The sequence below is a fragment of the Mustela nivalis genome, assembly GCF_964662115.1.
Source record: "Mustela nivalis genome assembly, chromosome: 3".
Lineage (NCBI taxonomy): Eukaryota > Metazoa > Chordata > Mammalia > Carnivora > Mustelidae > Mustela > Mustela nivalis.
The window spans coordinates 68,585,796-68,606,290 of NC_139022.1; positions in this window are offsets into that span (position 1 = coordinate 68,585,796).

A 20,495-nucleotide genomic window follows, 5' to 3' on the forward strand; every position below is an offset into this window, starting at 1 on the left:
TTTAGGGGTCAGGGGTTCCTGGGTGGCTCAGTTAAGCATCTGAGTTGTGATGTCTGCTCAAGGCTATGAGACTGAGTCCTGTATCAGGCTCTGTGCTGGGTGAGGAGCTTGCTTGAAATCCTCTCTTCCCCGCTCCTCCAGCCACCCCTGCCCCCACTCTGGCTCAGGCTCACTCTAAAAAAACAAACAAACAACAACAAGAACAAATTATCTTAGGTGATTTGTTTCAGATAAATCAGATGAATCATCCCCTACGTTCCTGCAGGGTAAAATGGCCCTACTGCGATTTGGCAGCCCTGGGTAACAGGATGGACAAAATGCAAGAGGGCTTGAACCTCTATCACCAAAATGGTGGGCCCTCAATATCTTTAGTAACATGGTTATTAGTATCTATGGGAGTAACAGGTGATATTTTTAGTGTGCTGATTATTATGTTTTAATATTAAAGAGAACTGCAAACATAAGCCCATGGGTATCTCCTGGAAACAGTGCACATTCATAAAGAACAATTACTAAAAAGCTCTGTTCACTCCAATCTGGTTATTTCGATCTGTTTCAAACAGTGAATCATATCAGATAAATAAAAACAGAAGATATCTTTACTCTCCTCATACAGGTAAACACCAGTCTGTATTGAAAATGTGAATAAATGTTTTTCACTCTCTGGACTTTCAATGGATACAGTCTTCCTCTGTCACCTCACATGTAAAGCACCATCTACCTGATCAATCAGATATACTCACTCCAAGACCAGTTTGGGCCTTTGACTCTTTGATCATGTGACTGGTAATAAGAGATTCAAATTTACATGTAAAGAATAGGACACAGTATTTGAGAAAAAATTTTTCTCTTATTCTTTATTATTTCTAAAAAGAATTCAAACTAATTTTCCATCACTTTAGTTTCTGCTAATATATGGTTCTAATAGCCAAAACATAAATGAAATGAACTAGCAGCTTTTAAGTCCCTATTCAGAATCATTTTTAATTGAGATGGTGACTCCTTGCTGAGAATTTAAAACCATCTTCCTTTCTTAAAAGAAAAAAAAGTAATTTTCTCTCAAAGGGATATCTGCTTCTGAATGCTTTCATAATTCTGTGTAGATTTCTTTTTTGTTATGGCTCACTCATATTTACTTAAAAAGCAATCAGTAAAAACAAATTGTTTATTTTTATTTCCCTCAAAAACATACAAAGGGATTTAATTTCAAGACAACTTAATATTTATTAATGATAAAAAATTTTTAAATCCTACCAAGTAGACTGGAACTTAAAGTTACCCTTTTCCTTTACTAGGTAAGTAGATGGTTTTCAAAATTATTTTACTATGCACATAGCATTCAACTTAACATTTGCTAGTGTACAATAAGATACATTTAGCAAATGTGTAAAATATTTTGGAAATGTTCTTAACATGAGGCAGTTATAAGAAATCAAGTACATAGGGGTGAATACTTCACTCATATTTTTGCTTTTAAGGAAGAGATTACCCTTGGTTTCTGTCAAGAATAGCCTTAAGAAAACTTCTGGTTCTTAAAGTTAGTTCTTACATTAATTCTGCCTTTCCATTCATTTCTACAGCCCTCCCCCCAGTTTTGAATCAACATAACTAAAAAGACACTCATGGTTTTCTGCAGCATGGCAACAACCCACTTTCACAATATCAGTTATATCCAGACTTAGGTTCCAGCCTTACAGGAAATAAATAAGAACACCTTTGGAAGAATGAAGAAGAATGTTGTCATAAAGCCCAGGAGCTCTGCAGAGGAGGCATGTCCAACCCTCAAATAACAATCCAATGGTTTGGCAATTCATGTAGAGTTAAGTGTATTCACTTAACAAACTTTTCTGTCTGGTTCTTTCAGAAACCTTGATTTCTTACCAAAATGATAGTGAAGCTTGTTAAGAAAAGCAAGAAGTGTTAGTATCTGATCTACTGTGAAGTGACACTTTACAATGAGGGGAAAAAAAAGTGTATAATGGGCTTCAGAATCACAATTTACCTATCGCTGTTACTTCAGAATCAAACCTAACCTCAATAGTCGTAGGGTCCACACTGTGTTAGAATTACTATGAAAACTACTGGGCATAATTATCAGGCCAGTTAGTTGAGAAAGTATTAAATGTTACTTTTACAATTTACTTAATAAGGCAAAAAATGGTCATAAAATTTTAGATAACCATCTATGAAAAAAGTAAACAATTTAAAATATTTGCTTTTAAATGGATGTTTTAAGTGTTAGAAATACTTATTTGTTGAAAATAAGCCCCACATCTCAGTGGGGAGCCTGCTTCCCCCTCTCTCTTTGTCTGCCTCTCTGCCTACTTGTGCTCTCTCAATCTCTGTCAAATAAATAAATAAATCTTGAAAAAAACTCACAATAGGATATCACCACACACAGAATGATTGTTAACAAAAAGACTGGAAATAGCAACTGTTAGCAAAAATGTAGAGAAAAGGGAACTGTTGAGCCCTGTTGGTGGAAATGTAAATTGGAACGGCCACTATGGAACAAGTATGGAGGTTCCTCAAAAAATTCAAAATAAAACTACAATATAATCCAGCAGTTCCAATTCTAGGTATTTATCAAAAGAAAATAAAAACATTAATTTAAAAGACATATGTACCCCCATGTTCACTGCAGCATTATTTACAATACCCAAGATATGGAAAAACCCAAGGGCCCATCAATGAATGAGTAAAAGAACTGTGTGTGTGTATATACACAGAATATTATTTAGCCATAAAAAAGAATGAAATCTTGGGGGGAGGAGTCAAGATGGCAGAGAAGTAGCAGTCTGAGACTACTTCAGCTAGCAGAAGATGAGCTAGATAGCTTATCTAAAGATTGCAAACACTTGCAAATCCATCAGCAGATCGAAGAGAAGAAGAACAGCAATTCTAGAAACAGAAAAACAACCACTTTCTGAAAGGTAGGACCGGCGGAGAAGTGAATCCAAAGCGACGGGAAGATAGACCCCGGGGGGAGGGGCCAGCTCCCAGCAAGCAGCCGAGCAATGGAGCACAAAATCAGAACTTTTAAAAGTCTGTTCCACTGAGGGACATCGCTCCAGAGGCTAAACTGGGGCGAAGCCCTCGCGGGGTCAGCGTGGCCTCAGGTCCCACAGGGTCACAGAGGGATCGGGGTGTCTGAGTGTCGCAGAGCTTGCGGGTATTGGAACGGGAAAGCTGGCTACAGAGACAGAGCTGACAGTAAGCTCACAGCTCGGGGTTACCTTGAACCGGTCGCAGGCTTGGTGAGCTCGGAGTGCGGCCGGAGGTCAGGCAGACAGGAGTAACTGGGCGCTGTTCTCGGAGGGCGCACTGAGGAGTGGGGCCCCTCCAGGCCGGAGACCAGGAGGCCGCCATTTGTATTCCTGTCCTCCGGAACTCTACGGAAAGCACTCAGGGAACAAAAGCTCCTGAAAGCAAACCTGAGCGGATTACTCAGCCCGGCCCATGGTAAGGGTGGTGCAATTCCACCTGGGGCAAAGACACTTGAGAATCACTACACCAGGCCCCTCACCCAGAAGATCAACAAGAAATCCAGCCAAGACCAAGTTCACCTACCAAGGAGTGCGGTTTCAATACCAAGGAGAGCAGCAGAATTCCAGAGGAGGAGAAAGCAAAGCACAGAACTCATGGCTTTCTCCCTGTGATTTTTTTTAGTCTTGCAGTTAATTTAATTTTTTTCTTTTTCATTTTTTTTCTCTTCTTCTAAAATTTTTTTTAACTTTTACCCTTTTCTTTTTTAACGTTTTTAACAGGTTATCTAATATATATATTTTTCTTTTTTTATATTTTTCTTTATTCGTTTTCTTTTTTTAATTCTTTTTTTTTTGTTCCTTTCTTTCTTTTTGAACCTCTTTTTATCCCCTTTCTCCCTCCTCACGATTTGGGATCTCTTCTGATTTGGTTAAAGCATATTTTCCTGGGGTTGTTGCAACCCTGTTAGTATTTTACTTGCTCCTTCATATACTCTTATCTGGACAAAATGAAAAGGCAGAAAAATTCACCACAAAAAAAAAAGAACAAGAGGCAGTACCAAATGCTAGGGACCTAATCAATACAGACATTGGTAATATGTCAGACCTAGAGTTCAGAATGACAATTCTCAAGGTTCTAGCCGGGCTCGAAAAAGGCATGGAAGATATTAGAGAAACCTCTCGGGAGATATAAAAGCCCTTTCTGGAGAAATAAAAGAACTAAAATCTAACCAAGTTGAAATCAAAAAAGCTATTAATGAGGTGCAATAAAAAATGGAGGCTCTCACTTCTAGGATAAATGAGGCAGAAGAAAAAATTAGCGACACAGAAGACCAAATGACAGAGAATAAAGAAGCCGAGCAAAAGAGGGACAAACAGCTACTGGACCATGAGGGGAGAATTTGAGAGATAAGTGACACCATAAGATGAAACAACATTAGAATAATTGGAATTCCAGAAGAAGAAGAAAGAGAGAGGGGAGCAGAAGGTATACTGGAGAGAATTATTGGGGAGAATTTCCCCAATATGGCAAAGGGAACGAGCATCAAAATTCAGGAGGTTCAGAGAATGCCCCTCAAAATCAATAAGAATAGGCCCACACCCCGTCACCCAGTAGTAAAATATACAAGTCTTAGTGACAAAGAGAAAATCTTGAAAGCAGCCCGGGAAAAGAAGTCTGTAACATACAATGGTAAAAATATTAGATTGGCAGCTGACTTATCCACAGAGACCTGGCAGGCCAGAAAGAGTTGGCATGATATTTTCAGAGCACTAAACGAGAAAAACATGCAGCCAAGAATACTATATCCAGCTAGGCTATCATTGAAAATAGAAGGAGAGATTAAAAGCTTCCAGGACAAACAAAAACTGAAAGAATTTGCAAACACCAAACCAGCTCTACAGGAAATATTGAAAGGGGTCCTCTAAGCAAAGAGAGAGCCTACAAGTGGAAGATCAGTAAGGAACAGAGACAATATACAGTAACAGTAACCTTACAGGCAATACAATGGCCCTAAATTCATATCTCTCAATAGTTACTCTGAATGTTAATGGGCTAAATGCCCCAATCAAAAGACACAGGGTATAAGAATGGATAAAAAAACAAAATCCATCTATATGTTGCCTCCAAAAAACTCATTTTAAGCACGAAGACACCTCCAGATTTAAAGTGAGGGGGTGGAAAAGAATTTACCATGCTAACGGACATCAGAAGAAAGCAGGAGTGGCAATCCTTATATCAGATCAATTAGATTTTAAGCCAAAGACTATAATAAGAGATGAGGAAGGACACTATATCATACTCAAAGGGTCTGTCCAACAAGAAGATTTAACAATTTTAAATGTCTATGCCCCCAACGTGGGAGCAGCCAACTATATAAACCAATTAATAACAAAATCAAAGAAACACATCAACAATAACACAATAATAGTAGGGAACTTTAACACTCCCCTCACTGAAATGGACAGATCATCCAAGCAAAAGATCAGCAAGGAAATAATGGCCTTAAATGACACACTGGACCAGATGGACATCACAGATATATTCAAAACATTTCATCCCAAAGCAACAGAATACACATTCTTCTCTAGTGCACATGGAACATTCTCAAGAATAGATCACATCCTTGGTCCTAAATCAGGACTCAACCAGTATCAAAAGATTGGGATCATTCCCTGCATATTTTCAGACCACAATGCTCTGAAGCTAGAACTCAACCACAAGAGGAAGTTTGGAAAGAACCCAAATACATGGAGACTAAACAGCATCCTTCTAAAGAACAAATGGGTCAACCGGGAAATTAAAGAAGAATTTTAAAAAATCATGGAAACAAATGATAATGAAAATACAACGGTTCAAAATCTGTGGGACACAACAAAGGCAGTCCTGAGAGGAAAATATATAGCGGTACAAGCCTTTCTCAAGAAACAAGAAAGGTCTCAGGTACACAACCTAACCCTACACCTAAAGGAGCTGGAGAAAAAACAAGAAAGAAACCCTAAGCCCAGCAGGAGAAGAGAAATAATAAAGATCAGAGCAGAAATCAATGAAATGGAGACCACAAAAACAATAGAGCAAATCAACGAAACTAGGAGCTGGTTCTTTGAAAAAATTAATAAAATTGATAAACCCCTGGCCAGACTTATCAAAAAGAAAAGAGAAAGGACCCAAATAAATAAAATCATGAATGAAAGAGGAGAGATCACAACTAATACCAAAGAAATACAAACTATTATAAGAACATACTATGAGCAACTCTACGCCAACAATTGGACAATCTGGAAAAATGGATGCATTCCTAGAAACATATAAACTACCACAACTGAACCAGGAAGAAATAGAAAGCCTGAACAGACCCAAAACCAGTAAGGAGATTGAAACAGTCATTAAAAATCTCCAAACAAACAAAAGCCCAGGGCCAGATGGCTTCCCGGGGGAATTCTACCAAACATTTAAAGAAGAACTAATTCCTATTCTCCTGAAACTGTTCCAAAAAATAGAAATGGAAGGAAAACTTCCAAACTCATTTTATGAGGCCAGCATCACCTTGATCCCAAAACCAGACAAGGATCCCATCAAAAAAGAGAGCTATAGGCCAATATCCTTGATGAACACAGATGCAAAAATACTCAACAAAATACTAGCCAATAGGATTCAACAGTACATTAAAAGGATTATTCACCACGACCAAGTGGGATTTATTCCAGGGCTGCAAGGTTGGTTCAACATCTGCAAATCAGTTAATGTGATACAACACATCAATAAAAGAAAGAACAAGAACCATATGATACTCTCAATAGATGCTGTAAAAGCATTTGAGAAAGTACAGCATCCCTTCCTGATCAAAACTCTTCAAAGTGTAGGGATAGAGGGCACATACCTCAATATCATCAAAGCCATCTATGAAAAACCCACCGCAAATATCATTCTCAATGGAGAAAAACGAAAGCTTTTCCGCTAAGGTCAGGAACACGGCAGGGAAGTCCATTATCAACCTCTTCGACTTCAGCCGCAGCAACATCTTCCTAGGAACATCACCAAAGGCAAGGGAAGCAAGGGCAAAAATGAACTATTGGGATTTCATCAAGATCAAAAGCTTTTACACAGCAAAAGAAACAGTTAACAAAACCAAAAGACAACTGACAGAATGGGAGAAGATATTTGCAAACGACATATCAGATAAAGGACTAGTGTCCAAAATCTATAAAGAACTTAGCAAACTCAACACCCAAAGAACAGATAATCCAATCAAGAAATGGGCAGAGGACATGAACAGACATTTCTGCAAAGAAGACATCCAGATGGCCAACAGACACACGAAAAAGTGCTCCATATCACTCAGCATCAGGGAAATACAAATCAAAACCACAATGAAATATCACCTCACACCAGTCAGAATGGCTAGAATCAACAAGTCAGGAAATGACAGATGCTGGCGAGGATGCGGAGAAAGGGGAACCCTCCTACACTGTTGGTGGGAATGCAAGCTGGTGCAACCACTCTGGAAAACAGCATGGAGGTTCCTCAAAATGTTGAAAATAGAACTGCCCTATGACCCAGCAATTGCACTACTGGGTATTTACCCTAAAGATACAAACGTAGTGATCCAAAGGGGCACATGCACCCGAATGTTTATAGCAGCAATGTCCACAATAGCCAAACTACGGAAAGAACCTAATGTCCATCAACAGATGAATGGATCAAGAAGATGTTGTATATATACACAATGGAATACTATGCAGCCATCAAAAGAAATGAAATCTTGCCATTTGCGACAACATGGATGGAACTAGAGCGTATCATGCTTAGTGAAATAAGTCAAGCAGAGAAAGGCAACTATCATATGATCTCCCTGATATGAGGAATTGGTGATGCAACATGGGGGCTTAAGTGGGTAGGAGAAGAATCAATGAAACAAGATGGGATTGGGAGGGAGACAAACCATAAGTGACTCTTAATCTCACAAAACAAACTGAGGGTTGCTGGGGGGAGGGGAGTTGGGAGAAGGGGGGTGGGGTTATGAACATTGGGGAGGGTATGTGCTTTGGTGAGTGCTGTGAAGTGTGTAAACCTGGCGATTCACAGACCTGTACCCCTGGGGATAAAAATATATGTTTATAAAAAATAAAAAATTTTAAAAAAAACCACAATGAGAAAAAAAAAAAATGAAATCTTGCCATTTGGGACAATATGGATAGACCTGTGGGCATTATGCAAAGTAAAATAATAATATAGGCAATACTATATAATCATATATAATTAAATAATAATAAGAATTAAATCATATACTTATGTATGCTAATAAATGTATTTTATATATAAAATAAGCTTACTGATAAAGAGAACAGGTGGGTATTTGCCAGAAGTGAGGGATGGGGAGTGGAAGAAATGGGTGAATTGGGATTTTAGTTTAAATAAGTTGAATTTAAAAAATAAGTGAGAAAATATTGTAAATATGTGTGTGTGTATGTGTGTCTGTATGAACAAATATTATGTATATATGGAAGAGTTAAACAAAAGTTAGTCTTGATTCTTTTTTTATTAAATGAAATCAGTATGTAAAGCAAGGCCCTATGTAATGCTGTCTTCTATTACAGTAAGTAGTTTTTCCTTCTGTGAGAATAAAACACCTGCCAAGCCTTTTTTTAATGACACTAGTTCCTGTTGACAAAGTAATCTAGGATGCTTTTTGCATATTTGCTCCAAACTCATTCTTTCACGTTTTCACTCAGTTGTCATTTTTTCCCCCACACTTTAATCCTACTAATCCTATATTATTGGTGTTTCTGTCAACTCTGGTCTCTTTGTGAATTGTCAAGCCCCAGGCAACAGGAAATCATCTTTAGTTAAAAATGGGAACTATCATCTGACGACACTTAGGGGACTGGTACTGTATGACTCATAAGGGAAAAACTTTCATTCTTGACCAAAACAACTAAAAGAGATTGGTGTAGAGACAGAGAAGATAAATGGTTGACTCCAAACATTGGTTATATTCGATAGCAGTGTCACCCAATAGAACTTTCTGCTACAATAAAAGTACTCTATCCATCAAGTACTATAATATAGTTGCTAGCCACATACAACTACTGAACATTTGAAATGTGGTTCATAGGACTGAGAAACTGAATCTTAATTGTTTATAATTAACATTTAAATAGTTGCATCTGGCCATTGGCTATCATTATGGACAGTGCTGTTCTATAAAATATTATAGATATTAATATGTATATAACCATTAATATATATATTATTAAGATATAATATATAATATATATAACCATATATATATATATATATATAACCATGATACCATGGTTATCTGAATAAACTGAATTATTTGTTTGATTTCAAAGTCTAGAATGTTCATTACAAGAAACCTAAAAGAATGAGGAAGATGCTTGCATATACATGTAAAATACATAGCTTTATACTCTAAATTTCCTAAGAGATTACTGAAGGTTATTTATAATTTTCCTTAGCTAGACTTATGCACATATATCTCTATAAATTAAGAATTTCTAAATATCTGGTATAAGATTTTAACTTTTCCACATTTACTATGTAACCCAAAGTGGTTTAAAAAATCTAGTCTACTTAAAGCAGAATATGATGGAATATACTCATTTTTAACTTTTGTTACAGAAAATATCCAGTCTATTTTTAAAAAGTAGTCTAATGAACCACCCTCTATTCCTGTATATTGATACATTTATCCTTTTATTTTCTTAAGATTTTGTTATTGGAGGAGGGACAGAGGGAGAAGGAGAAGCAGACTCCCTGCTGAGCAGGGAGACCTAATGCAAGGCTCGACCCAGGAGCCTGAGATCATGACCAAAGCAGATGCTTAATCAGCTGAGACCTCCAGAGGCCCCTCCACCCATTTCTCTCAAAGCCTAGATTATCTTATTTTTTAAGAAGATTTTATTTACTTGACAGAGAGAGATCACAAGTAGGCAGGGAGGCAGGCAGAGAAAGAGGCAGAAACAGGCTCCCCACTGAGCAGAGAACCCAATGTGGGCTTGATCCCAGGACCCTGAGATAATGATGTGAGCCAAAGGCAGAGGCTTAACCCACTGAGCCCCCAAGGTGCTCCAAAGCCCAGATGATTTTAACACATCTCAGACATCTGACTTCAGAGGCCAACCTCTTAACTGCTACACTATAGTATAGTAAGAAACTGAATTATTGTATATGTCTGAGGAGGGAAGCCACAAATACAAATTGTTTTCTAAATAAAATGATTGATCTGTAAAGAATAATGAAAACTGGATTAAATAATACAAAGCTGGGGGGCCTGAGTGGCTCAGTCAGCAGGGAGTCTTCTTGAAGATTCTCTCCCTCTGCCCCTTCCTGCACTTATCTGCCCTCTCACTCTAAGATAAATGAATAAGTCTTTAAAAAAATATATAAAGCTGGGGCGCCTGGGTGGCTCAGTGGGTTAAAGCCTCTGCCTTCAGCTCAGGTCATGATCTCAGGGTCCTGGGATCGAGCCCCGCAATGGGCTCTCTGCTCAGCAGGGAGCCTGCTTCTTCCTCTCTCTGCCTGCCTCTCTGCCTACTTGTGGTCTCTGTCTGTCAAATAAATAAAAAAAAGCCAAAGAGTAACGAGAATATACATCATTGTCTCATGACAACGAATACCCACAGCCCGAAACATGAAGTAAGCTTTTAAGAGTTATGGTTCTGTGCTAAGTGATGAGTGAAAGAATTCACCTATGGAAAAGAAACATATACACTATTAATAACCAATGTGATAAAACTTTGCCAAGGTAGAAGAAATTTAGAAAGTAAAAAAATAGTAATAAAAACAGTAAAATATGAAAGTTTCTTTTTAGAGCTCTCCTTCCATTCCTCTACTTCTCTAGGTCAAAAAGTATAGCCTCTTCAGAATCAGAGCATTCTCTGTGAATAGAATGTCTGCAGCTTCTTGAAACATGGATAGTGACTTTTCTGGAACAGAATGTCTGATGGAGGGGGACTGCACTTTTTTAAATCAGTGTCTGGCATAAGGAACTGTCAACGTCTTTGATACCGTGCAGTATTTAGCATCATTCCTCAATGTCCTCAACAATCTTTATTTCCCACGGTTCACTTTACAAATGTTTGTTTTTGATTTTTGGTATTTTTTTATTTTGCAACTGATTTTTGTTTTTACATCATGAGTTATCCTCAGTTTGCTATTTCCAAACATCTTTCTTTTCTCTACTTTTATAACTTCAAGAATATGTTATATTACTAATAAGCTTAATTACTATGACTATGTCTCAACTATAGAATGAAACTAAATACTTTTATGTCGACAGAGGTGAGGAATTACTGTATAAATTATGATTACTGAAGTTAAGTTTCTAGGGTACTGTTTATATCGAGTAATAGTGCCTGAACATTATGAAGTCATCTATTTTTGGAGGCAGTTCTACCCCAAAATACCTTACAACAAACCCTGTAATTGTTAAGAATGAGAGAACAACCAATGTGCTCACAACATCTCATCTCTTCTTAAATATAGCTGCCTGGAAGGCAAAATACAGGAAAAATAAAATATGATCTTAAACTATGATTTACCCTTGCTGTAGAATACTAGTCATCATGTTAAATGAATTAACTGGAGAAGGAACTATACTGGATTGTCAGCCAGGACATACGTCAATATAAATGTTGAGTAGAGCCAAGAAAAATACCAAATCACATAGGGTTAATAATGTCACATATGTAAATATTAAAATACCCAGAAATCAATACACATATAAAATAAATAAATTAATAAATTATATGCATATTAATAAATTATATGCATTTTGAATGCATATAAGTCAGAATAGGAGAAATTTTTGCAAATCATATATTAATAAGTAACTCATATCCAGAATACATTAAGAAAATTTATAACTTAGAAATAAACCAACAACCCAATTTTTAAATGTATTATAGAATTGGTAGACATTTCTCCAAAGAAGATATGTAAGTGGGGAGAAACACATGAAAGAATGCTTAACATTATTAGTCATTAGAGAAATGCAAATTAAAACCACAGGACATAATACTCCACACTGATTAGGATAAGGAGAAACTAGAACCCTCATACATTGTTGGTGAGAATAAACAGTGGCAGAGTCATTGTGGAAAACAGGTAATTTTACTATTTCCTCAAAATAGTAGACAAAGAGCTATGATATGATAACCACAATTCCATTTCTAGGAACATACACAAGAGAAACATAAAACATATGCTCAACTAAAACGTGCATACATATGTCAGAAAATTCTTCACAATAGCCAAAAAAGTGAAAATGACCCAAATGTCCATCAGGTGATAAACAGCGAAATAAAAAAAATATATCCATACACTGTGATATTATTTGGAAGTAAAAAGAAACAGTGCTATAACACAAAAGAGCCTTTGAAAGTATTACACTAAATAAATGTAATCAATCACAAAAAACCATAAATGTATTATTCCATTTAAATTAAATGTTCAAGATGAGAAAATCTATGGACACACAAAATAGATTATCAGTTGCTTAGGGCTGATGAAATTTGGGGAGGAATGGAGGGTGACCACTAATGAATCCAGGTTTTTTTTTGGGGGACCAAACAGTTTTTAAATTTAGATTATAATAATGGTTGTATATCCTCTGAATAGACCAAAAAAAATGGAGTTGTACGCTTTAAACAGAACATATGGCAGGTGAATTGTACATCATTAAACTGTTAAAAACATAATATATAATATGAAACAATTTTGCAGTCATACCTTGATTAAAGAAAAAGTAAAAAGGGATGCAGATGTTTTGATTTACCTGTGCTACTTTTTTTTAATGCACCATGTTAAAATGTCTTAAATGTAATTATCTGTATCTGTTAGCATGTCTTGTTAAGTTGTAAATAGTTCACACTAAAATTAAATATTTAAAACATTTAGAAACAGCCCCTCAGTGGCTCAGTCATTAAGCCTCTGCCTTCAGCTCAGGTCATGATCCCAGGGTCCTGGGGTCAAGCCCCGCATTAGGCTCCCTGCTTGGTGGGAAGCCTGCTTCTCCCTCTCCCACTCCCCCTGCTTGTGTTTCCTCTCTCACGGTGATTGTCTCTGTCAAATGAATAAATATTTAAAAACAAATAAATAAATAAACAATAAAACATTTAAAAATAGGTGGTGTTTTCACATAAATATGACTTATTCTTCACAATTCTTTAAGGTATGTCCACTTGGCATACAATGAAATTGAGACTTAAGAGCTGAGTTCTGCCACATTACAAAGTTACTAAAAAGTAATACAAAGATTTGAACACAGAGCCATCAGTTACACACCCTCTATCCCCACATCATACTGTCTAGCCATCTAACTAATAAAGCAATTTGAAAAAGAAATAAACACTAAGGAAAATCTGGTAACATTACCAGTAATATTTAATTTTAAAAGTATTTAATGTCACTCTGAAATAATACTCAATACTTTATACTCAAGTCCTTCCAGACAGCTTATCCTCAACCTTCAAAAGAGTTTGGTATCAAAACATCTCTAGCTGTTTAGCCTGGCAGGATCTTAATTATCTCTAGTTTTCTCCAGGGTAGTTGTTAAATCTCCCACTTCTCTTAAAGTCTGATGACTTGTCAACCTCTGCTTCCATCTTAAGGCTGAAATGCTCTAGCACATAACTCACCTTTCTTCCTCTGTCATGGTTTCTTTCTTTCTTTCTTTCTTTCTTTCTTTCTTTCTTTCTTTCTTTCTTTCTTTCTTTCTTTCTTTTAAGATTTTATTTATTTATATATTTGGCAGACAGAGATCACAAGCAGGCAGAGAGAGAGAGAGGAAGAAGCAGGCTCCCTCCTACGCAGACAGCCTGATGTGGGGCTCGATCCCAGGACACTGGGAGCTTGACCTGAAGGCAGAGGCTTTAGCCCATTGAGCCACCCAAGCACCCCGTGTCCATGGTATCTTAATGCCAACACACTTTTCTAGCATAACGCAGACAACTGGCATTTCCTCCAACTTGGTTAACTTCTAACCCCTTAATTGCCAACTTCAATGTACATTAGAATCAACTACAGAATTTTAAATATAGTAGTTCCCCCAGGGAAATTTGTTTTCTTTTTAATCTTGCATCTTCTTAAAATTTTTGTATTGTTTTTCAGTTTCCTTTCATCTAGAGTTTTCTCCTCCAACCCATTATTTCCTTGGAATTGATGTTAGATGTAGTGAAAAGAAAGGCCACATGCACCTCCATGTTCATAGCAGTAATGTCCACAATAGCCAAACTGTAGAAGGAGCCGAGACAAAGTGAAAATGAACATTTGGTCCATATACACAATGGAGTATTACTCAGCCATCAGAAAGGATGAATAATACCCAACATTTGCATCAATATAGATGGAACTGGAGGAGATTATGCTAAGTGATATATGTCAAGGAGAGAAAGTCAATTATCATATGGTTTCACTTATTTGTGTAGCATAAGGAATAGCATGGAGGACATTAGGAGAAGGAAGAGAAAAATGAGGAGGAAATCACAAGGGGAGACAAACCATGAGAGACTATGGACTCTAGGAAACAAACTGAGAGTTGTAGAGGGGAGGGGGAAAAGAGGATGGGTTAGCCTGGTGATGGGTATTAAGGAGGGCACTACTGCATGGAGCACTGGGAGTTATATGCAAACAATGAATCATGGAACACTACATCAAAAACTAGTGATGTACTGTACGATGACTAACATAATAAGAAAAAATTACCAAAAAAAAAAAGAAAGAAAGAAAAAGAATCAATCTGTTAAAGACCCAGTCCAACACTATTGAGTGTTCCACAGTTTAGATCTTGTATGTTCCCAGTATAGTTTAGCATGTGTCTTTGTTCTCTGTGTTTCCTGTAAATTGGAAACTGGATATAGAAACTACGTTGGACTCGAATTTGGTCTTTTTAACAATCGTGTGAGGACTGTTGTATTCTTAGACCAGGAGGCATATCATGTTTGTCTTCCTCTTGGTTATGTCAGCAACCATCGATACTCAGAGTGCATAGACCTGTAATTCATTGAGGCTTGCAAAATGGTGATATTCAAATTCCAGTAGTTTTTTGATCTATTAACTGGAAAATATCTAACAAAGAAATACTTCTCCTTATCTACCATTTGGAAAAATAGATGTTTGGTTATTTTTCTCTATCTGTTTTTAAGATAACGGTTTCTTATCTTTTGGAGTAAGCCATTATTCATTTTAAAAATCAAATATATATATTTAAACATTTTTTATGTGCTTCAATCTATTGCTGTTAATTTTTACAGAGTTAAGTTGTCTCAGCTTTGGCCAGTGGAAGCCTCTTCACAGCTAACAGCTCCTATGTTCTTCTGATAGAGCTACTAGTTTTGATAGCTTTCATTCTTCCCAGGATGAAAGGTGATCCAAATTAATCTTGCACATTTCCTACCAAAGACATAGAATCATCAATTTCTTCAAGACATCTTGATTTCTCTTAGTAGAATGTTACTAGATTATAATCTGAGGATGAGAGATGCTACTGAATTTACTATTTCTAGGCTTGTTTAGTAGTAAAGAGATACAGTAGCAAGAGATAGTTAAGTGTTTAAGTAGATATTTTAGAGATATTTTATCTCTAAAGAGATAAAGAGATATATAAACAGATATAAATAATTTATTGTTCAAAATACAATATTACATACGTTTATATTGATCCTTTTAATTTGAATACAGAATGGGGATTTAACTTCTTCTCTCTTATTACAATATTTGCTTTCATACACAAAGGATGACAGAATTAGAATATTCCATAATTACTCATTGCCTTTATCTAACCATACAAATCCAAAAGCCCCAGTGAAATACTAATAATGCTATCACTCCAATATGATCATGGGAAATAGCTAAATCTTTTTGCATTTGCAATCTACATTTTCCCACATTTTCAATAAATATGCTATATTGTAATTAATGGAGTATATCATTATTAAATGCCAAATAGAGCCCTTAGAACTTTGATTTCATCTTAGTTCTACAACTATGTGTTTTTTTGCTTACAACCGGTCCTATGTATGGAAAAACTCTTAAGATTTTATTTATTTATTTTAGAAAGAAAGAGAGAGGGTGTGAGTGGGACAGGGGCAGAGGGAGAGGAAAAGAATCTCAAGCAGACTCCATGCTCAGCGTGAAGCCCAACATGTGGCCTGATCTCATGACCCATGATCATGACCTGAATCAAAAATCAAAAGTTGGACACTTAACTGACTGAGCCACCCAGGTACCCCTTCATAGTTTTTATTTTTTAAGGAGTATTCTCATTCACAAAATAAAAACACTTGTAAGAACAGTAAGTATTAATTTAAAGATTAAATCTGTGAGCTTCACGCTGGGTATTCCCTGGATTTTCATGGAGATTGTGTTTCATAAACACAGGTTCTATCTCAATATATGGAAGAATAGATGCTATTATAGAGAGTGTTATACCCACCATCTAAACCCTATAATTTCATAATCTGAGGAAAAATCTTGTGCTATTTGCCTTTGTCTTTCAGAAATCTTAAGCCCATTTAAAAAAAAAAAAAAAAAAGCCCATAACATTTCAGTGTTCACTCCCTTAGGTGGTCAGATGGTAAGCGGCGGCATGCTTAGAGGTCCATTCCCACTTGTTTAGTTCCACAGGTGTAGTCTCTCTCATTCTGGGAGTGAACCAAATACTGAAAATCTTGCCAGACAGAATACATTCCAAGGGTCTCATCCTGCCTCTTTCAGAGTTTATGAGCCTGAGATTCTCTGCAGTTTGCCTAGTTTTTGACACACCCTACTCTGACGCTGCCAGCGCCTTCCCAAGGACAGACTGCACTCTGTTAGTGTATACGGGCTCCGTTGTTGGCACCAAGTCTCAGCCTACTTGAATTTTAATAAAGATTCATAGGCAGTTGTTATGAAACAAACACCATAATGACACCCAGACAGGCTGTAGAATTATTTTTAGGCGAATGATGTGTGTGGCCCATGCCTCAGGCCCACCAAGTGATAATAATAGTAACACTATGCAGTAAGCAAAGAGAACATTTTTCATAAAAATTGCATAAATCAAAATGTTTACTGCCATCCTTCCGCTTCCTGCTCTCCTTCCTTCCTAACCCTCCTTCCACACCACACCATCAGGAGCGGCAGAGCTTAGTATCGACTACCTCACAGAATCCAGTAACAATCTGAAGAAAAATATAGCCCTAAGGTTGTTTCAGAAAAACGAGGCATGGCCTTCACATATACAATAAAAATGCCAGAGCACTATGTGGTTTGAAAAGAAATTAAACCAGATCTGTTTGTCTTTTTAAAATGAGGTCAGAAATGACTTCTTCCATATTTGACATCTTTCTTCATATATATAAGCTAATACGCAGGAGTGGCAGAGAGCCTGAATTAACGCACTTCAGAAAAGAGCCGTCATGGGGAAACCACTTAGAGGGAAAGGACCACTCTTGGAAATTTAAGAAATGTTGCTATCCTAAGGAGAATAAAGAAGTCCTTTATGAAGAATGCTATATGTTCGACTATTGATAAATTTAGATTGCCAACACTGCTTCCAAATCTTAGAAGTCAGAAAGCCGAAATTTTGGTTTCATCTCGTAGTTAAAGAAACTAATTTTTTTTTTTCTTAAGCTCCCTATTTGCTCTTCCATGTACTGTTGAGAACTGCAAGATTGGCTAAATATGGAAACCATTTAAAGGAATCTTATTAAAAATCCAACTTCCTAAAATTGAACCTTAAGTGAACTCCAGCATCAGAGGAAATCAGCAAAGGGAGATGAATATGTAGCATAGTGCAAGACAGCATACAGAGGAGGTTGTAGTATGAAGATCTGAGATAAGAAGCATTTTAAATCATACACTTAATTTGCCTCCTTTTTGTAAAATCAACAACAACATCTCAGAAGGGGACAGGTGGTGTGACAGACTCGGGTACATCTGGGTCAAAGTCCTGGCTCAGCCTTTATGGATGCTTCACCTTGGGCAACTTTTTTGTCTCCCTGTTTTCCTAGCTATGAAAAATAGCAAGCAAGTAAGAAGGGGGGTTTTCCTAACTAGAAACTAAGAGAGAAAGAACCAAAAAAGGGAGCTATAACAAAACTATTTCAGCTAAGACTTTGTCTTTTAAAAAGATTATATTGAGGTCAATTTTTCTGTTTCATATATTTAATTTTGTTTTCTTCTAACTCAGTTGTTGACTCCTAAGCATTCCTATGTTTTTCTCTTTGCTTGCATTCTTTGTATTTTCCTGGGATTTCTTATTTTATGCCTATTTCTAAGTATTTCATTTCCTCTCCATGCCTAGTTACTCTCACTTGTATTTAATAACACAAAAAGAACAGTATCAGATTTCCCCTCTATCAGCTAAAGGTTCATACTATCCTAACTTAAAATTTTCTCTCAAAAAGCACAAACTGGTGCTATCCTGAGAAACACACAATGTAAGCTTTGTCAGGCCCATCAGAGAAATGGAGAAAGTGAGCATGTGTTCTGCATCCTTTTCCTAATTCTAGCTGCTGACCCAGGCTCCTCAAAACCCTTAGGGTTACCATAGCTTACAGTGGTCCAGACCACCCTCCCTCCTATACTTTAGAAGGCTGAGTTCTCTGCCAGTTGCTCCACTGTGTCTTAAACCAACTTCTCTAATATTAAACCATTATGTTAAAGCTTTGAAACTGGGGAAATAACCTCAATATCAGAGGAATGACAATAGTGATGATCTCTAAACATCTGAAATTCAAATGGATAAGGCGTATTGATATTCACTCTAATAAATAAATTCCATACCATCGTGTGTGTCCCAACACATGTTACTGTATCCTCAGAGATCCTCTGCTGATATAAGCCTTCCTTCTAATTTCAGGACAAGACAACCTTTCTGAGTTCAGTTGTGTCCTCTACTTTTTTGATATTCAAGTACAAAGGCAGAACAATTCCCTATGCTAAGCTTTAAAAATATATACGAACTTTAAACAGAAGCAAAAAAAAAAAAAAAAGTAAATTGAGCAATAAACAATTGTAACAAATTTAAAATAATTAATAGCCAAGACAAAATCCCTGGCTAGTAACTAGTTTCAATTAAGTCAGTAAAGATAGAAATTCTTTTGCCAACCACTGCCCACCAGGTTCTTGTCGGCTGCTGAGCTTCATTTGAAGGTGCACACCTGTTTAATATTTTTAATAGCTCTTAGTATACTTTATTTTGGTTTTTGACACTCTTCTAAGTCTTCCTCAGCAGACTTTGAGGCTTTTGAGAAAAGAGGTTATTTTTTCTTTGCTTCTGTGCCTCTGAGCACTGAGTCCAGTGACTAGAGAGTAGTAGGAACAGCAGGGTAAATGTAATAATAGCTACCACTTTGGGGGAACCTATAATCTAAATTTTATTTTTATTTTAATTTAAAAATTTTAATTTTATTTTAATCTAAATTTTTATTTTTCTAAATATAAATCTAAAATTTATATTTTATAGATATTTTATATATTATATCAGTCGCTCCTTATTATAACCCAATAGGTATGAGTGCCCCATTTTTTATATAAAAAAATCTCATGGAAGTTAGCAAGCCTCCCAATGTTCACATAGCTTTAAAGTGGTATCTTAAGCCAGATTCATCACTAAGTAATGAGTAGTGATTTTTTTACCAAATGAATGAATAAGTGTATAAATATATATAGGGATGCATGCATACAAATACAGTCTCATACATGTATCTATACCATTCTATTCTCTTTCTCCTTTATAATTTTCAGACACGTATAAAGAGGTTTAAGTTGGAGGCAAGAAGATATTGGTTACTATCTTTCTCTTTTTTAAAAAGTTATGCGCTTAGTGAAGATGAAAACTTAACATGGTGTACGGATAGTTATGACGGGTTGCAAAAGAGAAGACATAATTACATTGGCCCATATTCTATCTGTAAAGTCTCCAGGTAAGGAAAGAAATTATGATCACTGAATTTAGACATGATTTGGGAGGGAGGACAATTTTCAGATTCAAACTCAAAGGAAAACCATCAGAATGGGTGTTCCTGTTGCTCATGGAGTGAGGAGGAGAGGACATTGACAAATATGGGAAACGCATCATCAGACAAATCTCTTCCTGTTATGTTAAAATCCCAATCACAAGACGGAGTCTCATTGAGGTAACAATTCATTTTAGGAGATGAAATAAATTGTCTTAATCTAAAATACTATAATCTCTCTTGTGAAAAGTAGTGACAGTACTGTCTAAGATGTTTGAAAAATGCTTCCTCCTATCCTGGACACTTTCATTCAAGGAAACGCTTGTCAAATCATGGTTCCATGTCTGTTTTCTGTCCCATTAAAAAAAAAAAAAATGCACATCTAGCCGTTTCAGAAAGATAACACTCACATGCCTTCTGGCTATGTCCTTCCTTCTTAGACATCTTAACGCCTCCCACCCCCCACCCCCCAAAAAAACCCCTAGCATTAAAGAAAAAAAGAGACTCGAAAGTAATTTAAAAGAATGAAATAAGAGTCATTCC